Source organism: Oncorhynchus nerka, linkage group LG11 (genome assembly GCF_034236695.1).
Source record: "Oncorhynchus nerka isolate Pitt River linkage group LG11, Oner_Uvic_2.0, whole genome shotgun sequence".
Classification (NCBI taxonomy): Eukaryota; Metazoa; Chordata; class Actinopteri; order Salmoniformes; family Salmonidae; genus Oncorhynchus; species Oncorhynchus nerka.
In genome coordinates, this window is record NC_088406.1 from 70,597,532 (window position 1) to 70,618,975 (window position 21,444).

Sequence of the window (21,444 nt, forward strand, 5' to 3'; positions counted from 1 at the left end):
AGGCAGTTGGTCCTGCCATCATTCACTATGAACTGGACTGTGTGTTTACAGGCAGTTGGTCCTGCCATCGTTCACTATGAACTGGACTGTGTGTTTACAGGCAGTTGGTCCTGCCATCGTTCACTATGAACTGGACTGTGTGTTTACAGGCAGTTGGTCCTGCCATCGTTCACTATGAACTGGACTGTGTGTTTACAGGCAGTTGGTCCTGCCATCATTCACTATGAACTGGACTGTGTGTTTACAGGCAGTTGGTCCTGCCATCATTCACTATGAACTGGACTGTGTGTTTACAGGCAGTTGGTGTAACGAATGTCGTCGGTAAGAGAAAACCAAGGGGCAGCGTGGTAAGTATCCATAATAAGTTTAATAAATACGAACACTTGAACAAAAACAACAAACGAACAGTTCTGCAAGGTGCAATACACAAAACAGAAAACAACTATCCACAAAACCCATGTGGGCAAGAGCTATCTAAGTATGGTTCTCAATCAGAGACAACGACAGACAGCTGACCCTGATTGAGAACCATACCCAGCCAAAAACAACGACATACAAAAAACATAGAAGAAATAACAAAGAATGCCAACCCTAGTCACACCCTGGCCTAACCAAAATAGAGAATAAAAGCCTCTCTATGGCCAGGGCGTGACAGCTGGTCCAGAGTGAATTTGCGAATATGCTAACTGGATAACAGTCGTTCAAGTTCTTGCTAACGAACCAAATGACACCTGCATCTCTAGCTGTTTATAGTCAACGAAAAACAATATGAGGGTAAAAAGTCAGTCACTCACTCACCCACTCCTCCAATAACATGACATCGTCCTAGCAGCTAGCTTGCTACACAAAGAGATACGCTAACCTGTTAGCCACGTTATGACTGACTTGTGATCATTGCCCTTGCTAGTTTGATTGTATTGACATTCCCAGCTTTAGTTACATTTGTCCGTTTTTGTCCAAAATATTGAGTCATTGAAACTGAAACAGTGCATCCCGAATGTAGGCAGCAAACAACGTTGTCTGTTTGTTTCTGAAAAGTAGTTAAAACGCTGTCAGTTCCACTTTAATGCTCAGTATGTGCCATGCCACTGTAGTTGGAGATGTGAGAGTGCAACCATAACAAGGCATGGGGCCTCCATAACATGTCATGCTTGTTTGGTTTTCATTAGCCGGAGAGGAATGATAGCACACTATTCCCTATGGGCACTGGTTAAAAGTAGTGAATTATATAGGGAATAGGGTGCCATTTGAAACACTGCCAGACTATGCATGTGCTCTTTGGGGTGTGACTGTTTACTGAGCTATGTGGTTTAAACAGATCTGCTCCTGAGGGCCTCGGAGACAGATTAACTATGTCATTAAACTATCACAGGGCCCTGATGGAGGCTGGCTGGGGAGACCAGAGAAGGAAGGGAGAAACTCCCTCAGATGACATGCTGTGCAAACAGTATTTCTGTCACACCCTGATCTGTTTCACCGGTCTCTGTGATTGTCTCCACCCCCCTCCAGGTGTTACCCATCTTCCCCATTATCCCCTGTGTATTTATACCTGTGTTCTCTGTTGGTCTGTTGCCTGTTCGTCTTGTTTGTTCGAGTTAACCAGTGTTTAGTGTCTCACCTCCTGCTTTTTCTAGTCTCTCTTTTCTTGCCCTCCCGGTTTTGACCATTGCCTGTCTGACAGACCACTCTGCCTGTCCCTGATCCTGAGCCTGCCTGACCAGCCACTCTGCCTGTCCTGACCCTGAGCCTGCCTGACCACTCTGCCTGTCCCTGACCCTGAGCCTGCCTGACTGACCACTCTGCCTGTCCTGACCCTGAGCCTGCCTGACTGACCACTATGCCTGTCCCGACCCTGAGCCTGTCTGACAGACCACTCTGCCTGTCCTGACCCTGAGCCTGCCTGACTGACCACTCTGCCTGTCCTGACCCTGAGCCTGTCTGACAGACCACTCTGCCTGTCCTGACCCTGAGCCTGTCTGACAGACCACTATGCCTGTCCTGACCCTGAGCCTGTCTGACAGACCACTCTGCCTGTCCTGACCCTGAGCGTGCCTACCGACCTGTACTGCTGCCCCCCTCTGGATTACCGACTTCTGCCTTACCCCGACCCTGAGCCTGCCTGCTGTCCGGTACCATTGCCCGACCTCTGGTTTAATGACCCTGAGCCTGCCTGACTGACCACTCTGCCTTACCCAGACCCTGAGCCTGCCTGCCGTCTGGTACCGTTGCCCGACCTCTGGTTTACTGACCCCTGCCTGTCTTGACCTGTCTATTGCCTGCCCCTGTTGGAATATTAAACTATTGCTTATTCGACGTGGTCTGCATCTGGGTCTTCCCTTCATACCTGACCATTTCTGGACTGGTTTGATATAAGAGGGAGCGAGAGAGGGAGGTTGAGAGAGAATATTCAGCATTTCAACATGTACTTCTACCGTCTCAGTTTTATCAACATCTAGAGGGAAACCTTTGGCCCGTTGGAGAAATCCCAGGGAAATGTACAGCATTTTAATATCTGTCTGTTGTGTTATAGTCCTAGGTTATCAAGTATTCTATATGGTGCTAAAGGACATCAAAAACATGCACCATAGGCTGTATATATAGTCTCATTAGCATTTGTTTAGCAAGTCTCTTACATGTATAAATTTACTTCATATAGCTGTATAGGATGTTTATGGTCATCGATGCCAGTAATTCAGATATTATAATAACTATAGAATGTTTACTCTTTTTTTAAATGTATATAATATGTTTATTATTTTCCAATAAAAAATCAAATTAAAAAGACAGCAATACAAACATTGACGTTCATTGTACTGTTGAATGGGGTGGCCAATTTAGAGGACAAAACAAAACTTAACTCACACATACACAAAATTAAACTAAATCCTATTAGGTGGTACATGTATAAGAAGACAGCATATAGTCATTACGAGCAGTGTAGTTAAGCCGAAAATAAATATTGAGTGGAGTACAGCAGATCATCAACCCAGTTAAGAAGCGGGACTAGACCATTTATTCAGTATCGGCAGACATATTTTGTAAAACAATGGACTTCTATTGGAGGTATTGTATCGTATCTTTTCCATATGTATTACATTCCCTAAATCCCGTAACCACATTTCAAAGGTTTCCAAAATTGCAATATGAGCCTTTTGGCTAATAGAGTACAAAGAGAGACTGCTTCTCCTCCTGGTTATTCCCATCAACTGTACCAAACAGAGCGGTCAATGGGTCTGGGGCTAGAACTCTATCAAAGGCTCTAGATAAGTAATCAAAAATGAGAGCCCAGTAAACATGTAACTTAGGACATGTCCAGAATAAGTGGGTCAACGTTCCCTCATCCTGCTTGCACCTCTCACACAGTGGTGAGGAGTCCGGTAATATTTTATACAGTTTCATTATTTGAGTAATATAACCTGTGTATCACCTTAAACTGTACAAGGTTGTGTCTGGCATTCACTGAACTGTGGTTTATATTCCTGAGAGCTTCTACCCAGTCCTCATCTGAGATTTCTGAACCAAGTTCTTGTTCCCAAGCCCTTTTAATAGTGTCTGTAGATACCTCTATGTGGGCCTGTAGCACATCATACAGTCAAGAGACCGACCCTTTTGAATGGGGTTTGACAAGGATCAAGCTATCTAATGTAGGATTATTTGGCTTCATGCCATACTGTGGGATATGTGTCCTTAAGAAATTCCTAATTTGGAGGTATCTGAAAAAAATGTGTTGTTGGCATGTTGAACGTTCCCTGTAATTGTTGAAATGAAGCTAACCAATTGTTGTGAGCCCCTTCTCCCTCCACTGTGAAAACACCACATCATCCAATGCAGGGTGGAAAGCATGATTCAGGCAAATTGGGCTGTCTATGTAAACAGTGGGTATGTTAAGAAAATACCTCATCTGTTTCCAGATCCTAAGAGTATGACAAATGACTGGGTTCGAGTCATAAGTGACTTTTTTCACATATGATGGACTATTAACAAGTGCAGGGAGTGAGGAACGTTGACAGGAGGCCTGCTCAATCAAAAGCCACGAAGGCATATCCTTCTGTCTCATCGCAGGTGAACTTTCCCTCCAGAAAGACACAATGTTCAGATTAGCAGCCCAATAATACAGTTTGAAGTGAAGAAGGCCAAAGCTTGTACTTGCATAAATGCTTCTTTGAAATTCTGGCTGCCTTGTTATCCCATAAAAAGGAAGTTACGATTCTATTGAATCCAGTTTCTTAAAATAGCTTTGTGGTATGAAATTGGGTAGACATTGGAAGAGGTAAAGAAACCTGGGTAGCACAACCATTTTAATAGCGTTTATACGACCAACCAAGGAAATTGGCATCAACTCGCTTTTTTGCCAGTTTATCTTGTAGCCAGAGAAGGAGCCTAATGTGTTTATGAAGTTAAGTAAGGTTGGAATAAAACTGCGCAAAGCATTTATTAATATCCTGCGGATCTGTAACTATTTCACCCTTCTTGTCTTTTATTTTGTGAATAGCTCTAGATGACTGTACATGCCTTAGCTGTCTTGCTAATAATTTATGTGGTTTGTCACCCAGTTCAAAATAACTTTGTTGCGTTCTAGCAAGTAAAGAGCCCATCCGTTTCGAAAGGATGGTAATTGTATTCTTATTTTAACTTTGTGATCTTCTCAAGGACTGTATACGAGTAATTCGTCCTAAAAACGTTCTCCTGTTCCCCTAACTCTCTTTCAATTTCTCTCAGCCTAGTATTGGCACGTTTCTTCCTCTCTGATGTATAAGAAATAATGTAACATCTAATCACAGCCTTTAGAGATTCCCAAAGGGTGGACTCGTCAACATCCCCCATGTCGTTAGTTCCAAGGAAAAAGGCAATCTGCTCCTTCAAATACTGACAAAAAGCCTTCTCTTTCAACAGGTATGCGTCTAAGCGCCACGGTCGCCGACCTGTCGACATATTGTCGAGTTTCAGCACCACGGACAGAGGAGAGTGGTCCGCAATTAGAATAGGGTGATAGGTAACCGACTCAGCTGCTGAAATTAGTTTGGAGTCCAACAAAAAATAGTAAATTGTGGAATATGATTTATTACAGTTTTTTTCGATTGCTAAACGACAGTGGGCACAACTGGAGTCACATGTGCAAAACTCTAGCTACAGTCTGCACTACCAACAGTCACCTGAGCTAAACAGTTCACATCACCTGCAAAACTCATTCCAAGCAACACAACTCTTAACACATGGCTCAAAACACGCTCAGTGCATCCAAACACTATGCACAACCCTCACTGAGATAACGCACACTGTCACTCAGAACACACTGAGAGTAAAAACACTAGCATCAAACACCAATAGAGAAAACTTTTCATCTTTACAGTTTGAACAATTTCAGTGACTTCATACAAAGTAATATTTTCTTCAAAGAAAAGAGTGACATTCTTTCACATGATTTATTAAATTTTTTAGAACATAACAATTCTTTAAGGTAAATGAAAATTAGCAGTTTGCTTCAATAGTCTGTAGTAATTTACGGAATTACAGTAATGAGAAAAAAAGGTAGAAACTAAAAGTACATACTGTAATTTGAACAAATAATTGAGGGGCTAATCCTGCCTCTCTCTAGCATCAGGCCACAGGTTTTCTTCAACATCACATCTAATGTTTTCTCTTGCCATGCACCTGGGGAAGAACCTTCTGGAGTGCCTTATCCATCCCTGGCAGTCCTCTGGACTCGTGTCCTCACATCCGGCACGCATGGCTTCCAAAAGAGACATTTTGTCATGTGGGTGGTGACCAAACACTTTCCATCTCCAGGCAGAGAAAAACTCCTCTATTGGGTTGAGGAAGGGTGAATATGCAGGCAGGTACAAAACCATAAATCTGTGATGTGCTGCAAACCAATCTGTGACAGCTGCAGAGTGGTGAAAAGCAACGTTATCGCAAACTATGACAAAAACTTTGGGGTTTCTTACTGGCTCCCCCTGTTCTGCTGGCACTAGCTGAGCATAGAGCTGTTCTAGGAAAGCTATAAGCCTTTCTGTGTTGTATGGGCCAATGAGTGGTGTGTTGAGAAGCAAACCATCATTGGTCATTGCAGCACACATGGTGATATTCCCCCCACCTTTGGCCTGGAACCTCCACAGTGGCCCTTTGACCTATAACATTCCATCCTCTGCGCCGTGTTTTGGCAAGGTTAAATCCAGCTTCATCGATAAATACAAATGAATGTGGTCTTTCCAGTGCTTCCACCTCCATTACTCTCTGAAAAACAGTAAGTGCACAGTTTTACTGTAGAAATGCTAGTGTTTTTTTTTACTGTAAATATTTTGTATAGCTGTGTACGTAACCTCAGACGTCTTACCTGGACATATTGGTATCTTTGCTCTTTTACCCGTTCACTGTTTCTCTCGAACGGTACAGTGTATAACTGTTTCATTGTAACTTGGTGTTTCTTTAGGACTCGAGCAATAGTTGTTGTGCTGACAGAATTAACTTTTTCAAATATATCATTATCAGCCAGCACTCTATCTTGAATCTCCCGCAGTTTTATTGCATTGTTGACAACAACCATGTCAACAATAGCATTTTCCTGCGCATCTGAAAATATTTTTCCTCTTCCCCCTATTGGGGGCAGCCTTTGGGTCCTGTTGTAAAAATATATTTTACAGTCAAACTTACTGTAATATATATCTGTGTAAATATTCTATAATTGCAATACAAAATAGATTCCTGTAATGTTTTCATTTACTGTAAGGATGTAACTCTCACCTGTTTGCATGATGGAAAATTCGCATTACAGATGCCACTGTGGATCTTTGCAGATTGGGTTGCACCCTCAACCCTGCCTCTCTCAATGAGAGACCATGGTTCACGACATGGTCTATAAGTGTAGCCCTTATTTCATCTGAAATAACAGCTCTTTGTCTTCTTTGTCTTCCTCCACGCATCTGCCCTCTCCCTGCCACCCTTCTCCCTCCACGAACCCATCTTCCTTGTTCCATTTCCAAAATGAGTCTTTCTGAGCTCTACCTGTATATACTGTAATATGTGTGTGTGTTCACTAACAAGTCTAAAACAAGACACCTGCTTAGCCTTTCAGCTGAAATTGCAATCAGCAGTGTTTGAAAGGCACAAGGCTGAAATCTATTCCGTTATGAATGTGTGGTTCACAGTTTTGACAGCAGTGTGTTAGCATTTGAACAAAGTGCTGTAAATCCACAGTGTTGTGCAGGTTGTGGTTAAAGTCATGGGATAAGTGTGTAGAGTTTTGAAAACTGTGTTCAAGCAATGAAAAACGAACTAGAGTTTGGTCCACATGAACTGCTGCTGTGCAGACTGTAGTTAGAGTTTTGCACATGTGACTCCAGTTGTGTCCACTGTCGTTTAGCAATCGAAAAAAACTGTAACTGATGAAAAGAAAGAATAATCCCTGTCTGTTGGGTGCGTCAGTCTCCAAATATCGACAATGTTAAGGTTTGTCATCAATGTATTTAGACAGACACTGGCATTTGATTGTTGAAGTGAACTTGATAGCTGTTTATCTAAAAGAGGATCTAACGTACAGTTAAAGTCACCTCCAACAATAACACTTGTATCCGAGATATTTGGTATGGCCTTAAATACCCTTTGAAAAAATAATGGATCATCGAAGTTGGGTCCATTTAAATTGACCAAGGTTATTTGTTTTGAATTCAGTGTACCAGCCACAATAATATACCGACCATTAGGATCTGAAATCGAGGATGAGTAAACAAAAGGAATGTTTTTCCTTATCAGGATTACTACCCCTCTCGCTTTTGCATCAAAGTTAGACTGGTATATCTGACCGATCCAGCCGACTTGGCCTGAGCGGAGCGTTTAATATGAGTTTCTTGAAGAAGCACTATGTCAGCACCCAGTGATTTAAGATGAGAAAAAACCTTAGCTCGTTTCACCACATGCCCGAAGCCATTACAGTTCCAGCTGACTATCTTTATTCCACCTGGTCTACTCTGTGCTCTGTCACTATGTGGCATTTCTTATTTTAGAGCAAATTGTTGCTGTCATACAAAACCCAGAAGAAAAACGTCCCGCCGTGCGGGAGCTTGTCATGCCACCTGTATTAATAAATGTGAACATAAAACACAGACCCCATCCCCCCTCCCGCCCCTCCTCCCGTCCCTTTACTGAGTGACTTCCCCAAACAAAGCACTCCTTGACTAACACACAAACCTTAGGGTGTCTAGACATACAGCTTGAACTAACTCGTCGTCTTATAGATGCTCCGCATATAAACTAATATTAAATAACACTTAACTCTCACGTTAGGGGTGAGTGGCGCTCATACATGATAGGCTAAACAATGCTATATAAGCCACAACATCTCACATATCATATAAGTCCCAATTTCTGATCTTCTGATCGAAAAGACATAGGCCGGAAATTCAAACACATTCCTGGCCTGTATTTGGCCATTTAGCCGGCTGACACAGCCGTTCTGTATCCTGAGCCAGGGAGCTTGTCAAGAACAGATCGGCCTCTTTTGGGTTGTCAAACGTACGTGTTGGTCCTTCGACTGTCACCTTCAACCGGGCTGGGAAGAGGAATCCATATCCGATGTTGGCCGCCCTGCATTTGTTGCGTACCTCATCATACTCTTTCCGTTGGTTCCTCACCTCCAAGGTAAGATCTGGGTAGAAAGACACCCTGGCTCCGTTGAAGTTAAGGGGGAACTTTTGACTAGCCAGCTTGAAGATGAGATCCCTGGTCTGGGGATAGTGCAGCCGTACAATGAATCGTCTTGGAGGACCGCCGGTGACCGGCTTCGTTGCCTGTGATCTGTGCGTGGTCGATCAGGATGGCCATTTTGAAGTATTCACTCCCCAGCAATGCCAGTATCAGCTCCGAGACAGATTCAGTGGGTTTCCCTTTCTCAGTGTCCTCCTGGATCCCACATATTCAGATGTTCTGGCGTCTTGAATGCGACTCGAGCATTTCCAGTCGGGCTTTTAGGGTTTTGTTGTCATTTTTGAACGTTGCGCACTGTTTCTCTATGTCCTGTAGCCTGGCCTCATGATCGACTGTCGTCTGCTCAACCTCATGCACCTTTAACTTAGTTGCCTTCACGGTTTCGGCTAAAGTCCCAATACTCTTGGAGATATCAGACAACCTTGTGTCGCCCAACTTGCTTAGTGAGTTTATGGCAGCCAGTATGTCACTTTGAGTAGGATCTGTGGGGAACTCTTGGAAGCTAGCCTCTTCAGCTAACTTCTTGTGGGTCGGCGACGTTGAAATTGGTTCTCTGTCTATCTCATTCAAATTATCTTGTTTAGCGACCCCTTTTTTGGTGACTTTTCCCTTTGTCATATTTGTTTGAAGTCATAGGTTGTGAGAGGTTAAGATAAATACTCAATTGTTTCAAAATAGAGCGGAGCTCTAGCAAAGCACGTCTTCTCCATAGCACGCTCTCTAGTGCCCAGAATGTTTACTCTTGTTCCGGTATCTAATTCTTTGTATGCATCGACCACCAAAAATCGTTTTTTTTTTTTTTTTACATAATATGTCTGTTGCTGTGGTAAATATCTCTAGTTGATAGATGGCTCTCTTTAATGTGAGGTGCCGCTGCCTCTGAGTAATGGCCTTTGATTATTTCCCCCATTTTTGTTCAATTTGCAGAAGCAAGAACCATTTGCCTTCATGTCCCATGGTAATAGAAACCAAATTGATATTTTAACATGGACCGAGAGACCGAGCAAGAGTGGAGATGGAGAGAGAGACTGCGAGGGGAGAGAAAGGGAGAGAGACTAAGGGCTCCATTTGAACAAACCTGACTCAATGGCAAATCTTAGTGCTGGCGGTAGCGTTCTAGGTTCAGTGGTGGTCAGAAATAGTCTCGCAATTTTCTGAACCAGAATTATGGGCACATTAGCAGGTGGTGGCATGAAACGACTGTGTTTTTGATGATTAAGAACGTTGTGGGTGTGTCGAGGCTTGGTCCACTCACTGGCCAATCAGAAAGGCTAAATATGTGGTTGCTTCAAGTTGAGTATTTCCGGTATTTAAATGTATTGCGTTGTCATCAACTCCAATTTGAATGTTAGGTCGTTGTAGCCTAATTTGTTAAATACATTGTTTGAACACGTTTGCAGTCCACATTGTTCTAATTGCATTACTTTAATATGGAAATACATTGTTAAACATAGTCTATAGCATTCACACTGATATAGGGGCTAGGCCTACTGTCTGGACATGCCAAAAGTAGTCAATAAGCAAGATTAATTTCACTAGGTTATTGATAAGGCCTGAAAAGACAGTGTATAATTCTAATGAAATTCTAATGAAAGCAAAACAACAACTTATTTGAAATAGGCTACGTCTAAATATAGTTACAGGCACCATAATTGCTCCCCAAAGGCATAATACAGACAGGGCAGCTCAGACTATGTGCACATCCAAACTTTTCACAGGAGCTGAATGAAGATCCAATATAAAGACAAAGGGGGAATGTCCACTCACCACTGTACAGCTCGCAAATGTATTGTTTTATCAACATCCTGGAGCCATTTTACAAATGATAGCAGACAAAATTCCATTCCATTCCAGCCCTGTACGTTCTCACCATAAACCCATGGAGGGTGAATCTTTCAAATACGATTGTTTTTTAATCAAATAAACAAAAAAACATCACTCTGTTTTTTAAACCAACAATATTTCTAAATAGGATTAGGTCAGCAGCATGATGTCATAAATCCCTTATCTCGTTCCATGACACCGTGTACAGACGTCGGCCTAAATGTCTTTATGCATAACATTTGCATGTCTATACAAAATACTAGGCTCTGTCAAGTGTATCGTTGCCTATATGCTGGGCAGATTCTCCAAGAAATATGCCATTGATAAGGCATTATAGGAGGATTGAATGGTTTGGAGGAGCGTGTCTTTGGTAATCGAACGAGGGGCGCTCTTTGAAAATGGTGTTGAATAGCCAACTTGAATTAACGGAATGCAGTCATGCGAATTGTGAATAAGGAAAAAGCATGAGGGCAAAAACGTCCAAAAAAACCTACATTTAAAACCCCTTTATTTAATGGCTACTATTGGTTAATGGCCAGGATAAAAATAAGCACCAATGTGATGCTTCTAAACTAAACCAGCATTAAAGGGAGGCTAGGCTATGTTTGGTTTTGAATCAAATTAAACAAAATGGGGAAAACCAATCGTTTTTTTAATTTTTCTAAATACGAGATTCACCAGCACAAAAGGCACGTCTCTCCTTCCGTGGGCACTGTGCATCAGGGATGGATAGGCTGCACCTCCGCTCTCAAAGTCCATCCCATAACCAACTTCGTTACCATTAAGACCTGCTTTTCCCATTAGCGTTGCATGAAATGATCACCTCAGTGCAAGCAAGCAGATGTTAGACAGGTATATTGTCAAACCTAGTGTTAGGGCTGGAAAATGCCAGTGTGCCAAATTTTACAAGACCAAATTCGTTACATTGGACACTTGCGCCTCCAGCCGGAAATAGAGCCCTAAGAGAGAGGCCGAGAGAGGTACAGACATAAAGTTAGAGCGGGAGAAAAAAAAACAGAGATAGAGGCCATGAGGGAGCGCCACCTCCCCTATCCCCTTTATTGGAGCAGGAAAGATCAAACGTTGAACATGTAATTATTTAATTAATTGACTCAGATGACTCCGGCGAACAGACTGGAGGACTGGGAGCCACCTGTCATTTCCACAGAAGTCGTGTAGCACCACATTTCCATTTAGGGCAAACATGAGAGACTGACAGACAGACAGCTCTACAACTGTGAAAGGGATTCATATGTTTTGCAGGTTTGTCTCTTTAGAGAGTATAATTAAACATATTTGAAACAGAAACAAAGTCCCATGAGAACCTCTCGTTTAAATAAACAAGTCACTGCAACTTTAATGGCAGTAACTGTGCTATTAATATCAAATACAAAAGGTCTAATTTGTCACTTTAAATGCAACAAAGCTGTAAATTATTCACACAGTAGATCATCATTATATTATAGCAAATAAACTTGAACTACAGTCAACTTGTTTTACAACATGCCCAAGAAAGATATGTCCATTTACAACCTGTAAGTTTGATCAGTAAGTGTTTGAGTTCATCACAAGACCAATCTGCTGAACAGTATTTCAACAGAGCATAGTTTTATACACCACTAAGCAGACGCTTGTACATTGAATTCACACATTTTTAGTAGGTGTATGTGATCCCTGCGGGAATTGAACCCGCAACCTTGGTATTGCTAACGCCACGCAACAACTCTTCCACACAAGACTACTTCTCTCTACCCTCCCCTCATTAGCTAATTATAATAGTGCAGTTGTATACAGTAATAGTACCAGCTACACCTGCTTCGTTTTCTTTAGGGCACTATGTAGCAAAACTTTTTGCAACTGAAAGCTATGTGTGTTTCTTTATTGGACCAGTCCAGACAGTACCTGTTTCATTCTGTTTCGAAGCGGTTTCTTCCGTTTTTAACCAACTGAACACAACCCTCCTAGAGCTCCACCTCCGCCCAGTCAGAAAGTGAACAGGGTCATGTTCAGTACGAAAACGTTCTCGAACGTTGCAGATAGAAATACCACAAATACAGCAGACATGATTCTTTATTCTACATGTCAGAGATGCATGTTCGTTTTACATAGCATACAGTGCATTCGGAAAGTATTCAGACCCTTGGACTTTTTCCACATTTGGTTAGATTACAGCCTTGTTCTAAAACAGATTAAATTGCTTTTAATGGTGGTCACTCTGATGGTCACTATGGAGTTCTGTCAGAGTGACCATCGGGTTCTTGGTCCAAGGCCCTTTTCCCCGATTGCTCAGTTTGGCCAGCAGCCAGCTCTAGGAAAAGTATTGGGGGTTACAAACTTCTCCCATTTAAGAATGATGCAGGCCACTGTGTTATTGGGGACCTTCAAAGCTGCAGACATTTTTTTGTACCCTTCCCCAGATCTGTGCCTCGACACAATTCTGTCTTGGAACTCTACAGACAATTCCTTCGACCTCATGGCTTGGTTTTTGCTCTGACATGCACTGTCAACTGTGGGACCTTATATATACAGGTGCGTGCCTTTCCAAATCATGTCCTATCAATTTAATTTACCACAGGTGGAATCCAATCAAGTTGTAGAAACATCTCAAGGATGATAAATGGAAACAGGATGCACCTGAGCTGAATTTCGAGTCTCATAGCAAATGGTCTGAATATTTATGTAAATAAGGTATTTCTGTAAGGTATTTAAATGTTAATACATTTGAAAACATTTGTAAAAACAGTTTTCACTTTGTCATTATGGGGTATTGTGTGTAGATTGATGGGGAAATCTTTTATTTTAATCCGTTTTAGAACAAGGCGTAACAGAATGTGGAAAAAGTAAAGGGGTCTGAAAACCTTCTGAATGCACTGTATATCTATCTGAACGTTCCCAAACTTTGCGTTCTGCTGAATGCAGGGCTGTGAAGGTCATGGAATTTTGGATCTCTGTAATTGGCCAGTCAAATGAGCGCAGTCACTGTTATGTGCAGTTAAGAGCAAGGCGTGCTGCTTTGCTAGGTCTTTCTTTGCTGCACTTCACCATATTACAGGACAGTAATCTAAGGAACCGAAGACTCATTTGGTTGTTTCAGCAAGGAGGAACAAAGTTTCATCAGGTTGTTAAAACTCCATGTTATGGCCGATATGGACTCAACCACACGAATGCTCGGCCGTTCCATCTTCATTGTTCGCTCCACACAAACGGCTATGATGGTTATTTTCTTTTCATTACGGTCATCCATTACCTACCGTCAGTTACACGGTTATACGGTAATTGTGCTTAAAGCGTGCCAGGTGTGTTCAGAGGACTGATATATAAGGAAATAATCAACTAATCAGAATACCATCTGCTGGTTTCTTCAGCTTTATACAGGTAATTTGATTCGAATTTGATACATTTTGAATGAAAAATGGGAGTGAACAGCGCATAAAGGGATCAAATAAAACGTTTGCAGTCTACATGTTGACGTACTTCTACAACACTATACAACTGTCAAAAACGGTCAACAAAAGGAAGTGAACACAGTGAACCTCTGACTATAGGTTTTGTAGTGAAGACATATAGACATATATTAAACAGCTTTGAGGTGTTTTAAAAAATAGTGTTTTCTTCCCACTCCAATTTTTGCCACAAATATGAATATAGAATGAGTCAACAACATTATTTGGGTTTACAGAATATTAACTTTTAAAAGTGCGATTTTCACTGTATTGTTACTTTAAAGAGAATTTCCTGCAATTCTATGGATTTTGCCATGCTAATGCTGTGTTATTTTGTTCAAACATAATAACAAAATCAATACTGCTAAATTCATTGGTTTGGAAATGTTCAATTCTCCCTGACTCTCTAGCTTTTATTTTGGTGATTGTTAGTTCTCAAAGATGATATTGTTTAATAAAATATAGGCACATTATCTTTACTACATCATTTATATCTGGTTTTAGTCGTTTGAGTTGACACTGAAAGTGTTTTTCCATCCCAAAAAATTGTTACACTGTTAGCCCCAGGATTTCAATGGCAAAAAAATCCCTGACAGTATCACTGCAGTATCACAGCTGTGACTGGATAAGTGGTACCCTTGGGGCTGAACATGCAGCATGACATTCTGTTGGACCTCACTTTTCAAGTAGATGCCATACCCTAGTCGTTCCTCTCCTCTCCATCCCATGTAAAGGGCAATACATTATGTCACTAAACAACGCAGTCAATTTAAAAAATCGCTAACATTTTCTAGCTAATTAATTTTTGGACTCGCTCCACTCCATAGCCTCTGGGTGTGTCCCAAATGACACCCTATTCCCTAGATAGTGCCCTTCTTTTGACCAGGGTCCATTGTGCTCTGGTCAAAGTACTGCACAATATAGGGAATAGGATGCCATTTGGAACACAGCCTCTACGTGCTGCACATGAACCCATGGGTCTGAAGCATCCATTGTAACTATGCGAATAGCGAGGTTAGCGTCATTGCGGAAGTTAATGAGAACTGCTATTTACATTTAATGAGCCTGCCCACACACCGTTCAGAGGCTAACACGCTACATTTAGCCTTACGTATCTCCTTTACAGCCTTGACACTCATCTTTTTTGATGATCTGAAATGGCAGTGAACTACTTTTGGGCAGGGCCTAATGGCACCCCATTCAAGGTCAAAGGTAGTGCACTGTGTAATGAATAGGGTGCCCTAGTAATATACTGTCACTCGTATTGTGTTTTCCCCCCATCCCCAGACAGACTACTTTCAATGTAAATTGGAGGTTCATCCTGACTTTGAGTTCTGGCCTATTCCTCCCTACACATCAAAATAACTCAAAATGTCCTAGCTAAGAGCCAGCTGCTTAGACAGGCTATTTTCCCTGCATGGGAATGACAAACTCGTTTTTGCCTGCCTGGTACCTATTTGAAAGATGTCACATTCGCACATCTGTCAGATCCATCAAATCCTCTACTAAATAACCGTACGCCCGCCACGCGTTGTCTCGTTTGATTTGTGTCCTAAACTCAAACGTCAGACACAAGCGTGCCCGCTAAATCAAACGCCACAATGACTACTGAGGTAAAAAGACGGGATTCACACGTAGGCTTGTCAGTCTGTTGGCACCTGGATGAGTTGAAAGAAACACAGACAGTGTATTATCTGGCAGTAGAAGTATATCCATAGCCGTAGTTTGTGTGTCAAGGTTGCTGGAATCTAAAATGGAATGGTGTCATGGGTTTCTATTACAGGTTGTTTGGAGCCCAAAGTGCCTGCAGCATGGAAAGCTCTGCTACTCCATGGTGGCAGTGTGGGAAGACATACATATGGGAAATGAGGGTAATATGGAGGGATGAGAGTAATATGGGGGGGGATCAGGGTAATATGGAGGGATGAGAGTAATATGGGGGATCAGGGTAATATGGAGGGATGAGAGTAATATGGGGAGATCAGGGTCATATGGAGGGATGAGAGTAATATGGGGGATCAGGGTCATATGGAGGGATGAGAGTAATGTGGGAGGATCAGGGTAATATGGAGGGATGAGAGTAATATGGGGGATCAGGGTAATATGGAGGGATGAGAGTAATATGGGGGATCAGGGTAATATGATGGGATGAGAGTAATATGGGGGATCAGGGTAATATGGAGGGATGAGAGTAATATGGGGGATCAGGGTAATATGATGGGATGAGAGTAATATGGGGAGGTCAGGGTAATATGGAGGGATGAGAGTAATATGGGGGATCAGGGTAATATGGAGGGATGAGAGTAATATGGGGGGGGATCAGGGTAATATGGAGGGATGAGAGTAATATGGGGGGATCAGGGTAATATGGAGGGATGAGAGTAATATGGGGGATCAGGGTCATATGGAGGGATGAGAGTAATATGGGGGATCAGGGTCATATGGAGGGATGAGAGTAATGTGGGAGGATCAGGGTAATATGGAGGGATGAGAGTAATATGGGGGGGGTCAGGGTAATATGGAGGGATGAGAGTAATATGGGGGATCAGGGTAATATGATGGGATGAGAGTAATATGGGGGGGTCAGGGTAATATGGGGGATGAGAGTAATATGGGGGGATCAGGGTAATATGGAGGGATGAGAGTAATATGGAGGGATGAGAGTAATATGGGGGGATCAGGGTAATATGGAGGGATGAGAGTAATATGGGGGGATCAGGGTAATATGGAGGGGTGAGAGTATGCATACGTATATACTGTACTCTATATCATCGACTGCATCCTTATGTAATACATGTATCACTAGCCACTTTAACTATGCCACTTTGTTTACTTTGTTCACATACTCATCTCATAGGTATATACTGTACTCGATACCATCTACTGTATGCTGCCCTGTACCATCACTCATTCATATATCCTTATGTACATATTCTTTATCCCCTTACACTGTGTATAAGACAGTAGTTTTGGAATTGTTAGTTAGATTAGATTGTTGGTTATTACTGCATTGTCGGAACTAGAAGCACAAGCATTTTTGCTACACTCGCATTAACATCTGCTAACCATGTGTATGTGACAAATAAAATTTGATTTGATTTGAGTAATATGGGGGGGATCAGGGTAATATGGAGGGATGAGAGTAATATGGGGGGGTCGGGGTAATATGGAGGGATGAGAGTAATATGGGGGATCAGGGTAATATGGAGGGATGAGAGTAATATGATGGGATGATGGTAATATGGGGGGGATGAGAGTAATATGGAGGGATGAGAGTAATATGATGGGATGAGGGTGATATGGATGGATGAGAGTAATATGAGGGGATCAGGGTAATATGGAGGGATGAGAGTAATATGGGGGTCGGGGTAATATGGAGGGATGAGAGTAATATGGGGGGATCAGGGTAATATGGAGGGATGAGAGTAATATGGGGGATCAGGGTAATATGGTGGAATATTGGGTAATTTGAAGGGATGAGGGTGATATGGATGGATGAGAGTAATATGAGGGGATCAGGGTAATATGGAGGGATGAGAGTAATATGAGGGGGTCGGGGTAATATGGAGGGATGAGAGTAATATGGGGGGGTCGGGGTAATATGGAGGGATCAGGGTAATATGGGGGTCGGGGTAATATGGAGGGATGAGAGTAATATGGGGGGATCAGGGTAATATGGAGGGATCAGGGTAATATAGAGGGATGAGAGTAATATGGAGGGGGTCGGGGTAATATGGAGGGATGAGAGTAATATGGGGGATCAGGGTATTATGGAGGGATCAGGGTAATATAGAGGGATGAGAGTAATATGGGGGATCAGGGTAATATGGGGGATCAGGGGAATATGGAGGGATGAGAGTAATATGGGGGATCAGGGTAATATGGAGGGATGAGAGTAATATGGGGGATCAGGGTAATATGGAGGGATCAGGGTAATATAGAGGGATGAGAGTAATATGGGGGTCAGGGTAATATGGGGGATCAGGGGAATATGGAGGGATGAGAGTAATATGGGGGATCAGGGTAATATGGGGGATCAGGGGAATATGGAGGGATGAGAGTAATATGGGGGGATCAGGGTAATATGGAGGGATGATAGTAATATGGGGGGATCAGGGTAATATGGGGATCAGGGGAATATGGAGGGATGAGAGTAATATGGGGGGATCAGGGTAATATGGAGGGATGAGAGTAATGTGGAGGGATCAGGGTAATATGGAGGGATGAGAGAGTAATATGATGGGATGAGGGTAATATGGGGGGATGAGGGTATGAGAGATCAGGGTAATATGGAGGGATGAGAGTAATATGGAGGATCAGCGTAATATAGAGGGATGAGAGTAATATGGGGGGATCAGGGGGAGGGATGAGAGTAATATGGGGGAATATGGGTAATTTGAAGGGATGAGGGTGATATGGAGAGATCAGGGTAATATGGAGGGATGAGAGTAATATGGGGGATCAGGGTAATATGGAGGGATGAGAGTAATATGGGGGATCAGGGTAATATAGAGGGATGAGAGTAATATGGGGGGATCAGGGTAATATGGAGGGATGAGAGTAATATGGGGGATCAGGGTAATATGGTGGAATATGGGTAATTTGAAGGGATGAGGGTGATATGGAGGGATCAGGGTAATATGGAGGGATGAGAGTAATATGGGGGATCAGGGTAATATGGAGGGATGAGAGTAATATGTGGGGATCAGGGTAATATGGGGATGAGAGTAATATGGTGGATGAGAGTAATATGGGACATGAGGGTAATATGGGGGATGAGAGTAATATGAAATGAGGGTAATGTGGGGGATGAGGGTAATATGCAGGGATGAGTGTATTACAGTGCCTTGTGAAAGTATTCGGCCCCCTTGAACTTTGATTTTGCCACATTTCAGGCTTCAAACATAAAGATATAAAACTGTATTTTTTGTGAAGAATCAACAACAAGTGGGACACAATCATGAAGTGGAACGACATTTATGGATATTTCAAACTTTTTAACAAATCAAAAACTGAAAAATTGGGCGTGCAAAATTATTAAGCCCCTTTACTTTCAGTGCAGCAAACTCTCTCCAGAAGTTCAGTGAGGATCTCTGAATGATCCAATGTTGACCTAAATGACTAATGATGATAAATACAATCCACCTGTGTGTAATCAAGTCTCCGTATAAATGCACCTGCACTGTGATAGTCTCAGAGGTCCGTTAAAAGCGCAGAGAGCATCATGAAGAACAATGGAGGAATGAGAGTAATATGGAGGGATCAGGGTAATATGGAGGGATGAGAGTAATATGATGGGATGAGGGTAATATGGGGGGATAGATAATATGGGAGGATCAGGGTCATATGGAGGGATGAGATAATATGGGGGATGAGAGTAATATGGAGGGATGAGAGTAATATGGGGGATCAGGGTAATATGGTGGAATATTGGGTAATTTGAAGGGATGAGGGTGATATGGATGGATGAGAGTAATATGAGGGGATCAGGGTAATATGGAGGGATGAGAGTAATATGAGGGGGTCGGGGTAATATGGAGGGATGAGAGTAATATGGGGGGGGATCGGGGGTAATATGGAGGGATCAGGGTATGGGGGTCGGGGTAATATGGAGGGATGAGAGGGGGGGATCAGGGTAATATGGAGGGATCAGGGTAATATAGAGGGATGAGAGTAATATGGGGGGTCGGGGTAATATGGAGGGATGAGAGTAATATGGGGGATCAGGGTATTATGGAGGGATCAGGGTAATATAGAGGGATGGGAATATGGGGGAGGGTAATATGGGGGATCAGGGGAATATGGAGGGATGAGAGTAATATGGGGGATCAGGGTAATATGGAGGGATGAGAGTAATATGGGGGATCAGGGTAATATGGAGGGATCAGGGTAATATAGAGGGATGAGAGTAATATGGGGGATCAGGGTAATATGGGGGATCAGGGGAATATGGAGGGATGAGAGTAATATGGGGGATCAGGGTAATATGGGGGATCAGGGGAATATGGAGGGATGAGAGTAATATGGGGGGGATCAGGGTAATATGGAGGGATGAGAGTAATATGGGGGATCAGGGTAATATGGAGGGATCAGGGTAATATAGAGGGATGGAGTAATATGGGGGATCAGGGTAATATGGGGGATCAGGGGAATATGGAGGGATGATAGTAATATGGGGGATCAGGGTAATATGGGGGATCAGGGGAATATGGAGGGATGAGAGTAATATGGGGGGATCAGGGTAATATGGAGGGATGAGAGTAATGTTGAGGGATCAGGGTAATATGGAGGGATGAGAGTAATATGATGGGATGAGGGTAATATGGGGGGGATGAGGGTATGAGAGATCAGGGTAATATGGAGGGATGAGAGTAATATGGAGGATCAGCGTAATATAGAGGGATGAGAGTAATATGGGGGGGATCAGGGTAATATGGAGGGATGAGAGTAATATGGGGGAATATGGGTAATTTGAAGGGATGAGGGTGATATGGAGAGATCAGGGTAATATGGAGGGATGAGAGTAATATGGGGGATCAGGGTAATATGGAGGGATGAGAGTAATATGGGGGATCAGGGTAATATAGAGGGATGAGAGTAATATGGGGGGGATCAGGGTAATATGGAGGGATGAGAGTAATATGGGGGATCAGGGTAATATGGTGGAATATGGGTAATTTGAAGGGATGAGGGTGATATGGAGGGATCAGGGTAATATGGAGGGATGAGAGTAATATGGGGGATCAGGGTAATATGGAGGGATGAGAGTAATATGTGGGGATCAGGGTAATATGGGGGATGAGAGTAATATGGTGGATGAGAGTAATATGGGACATGAGGGTAATATGGGGGATGAGAGTAATATGGGAAATGAGGGTAATGTGGGGGGATGAGGGTAATATGCAGGGATGAGTGTATTACAGTGCCTTGTGAAAGTATTCGGCCCCCTTGAACTTTGCGACCTTTTGCCACATTTCAGGCTTCAAACATAAAGATATAAAACTGTATTTTTTTGTGAAGAATCAACAACAAGTGGGACACAATCATGAAGTGGAACGACATTTATTGGATATTTCAAACTTTTTTAACAAATCAAAAACTGAAAAATTGGGCGTGCAAAATTATTAAGCCCCTTTACTTTCAGTGCAGCAAACTCTCTCCAGAAGTTCAGTGAGGATCTCTGAATGATCCAATGTTGACCTAAATGACTAATGATGATAAATACAATCCACCTGTGTGTAATCAAGTCTCCGTATAAATGCACCTGCACTGTGATAGTCTCAGAGGTCCGTTAAAAGCGCAGAGAGCATCATGAAGAACAATGGAGGAATGAGAGTAATATGGAGGGATCAGGGTAATATGGAGGGATGAGAGTAATATGATGGGATGAGGGTAATATGGGGGGGATGAGAGTAATATGGGAGGATCAGGGTCATATGGAGGGATGAGAGTAATATGGGGGGATGAGAGTAATATG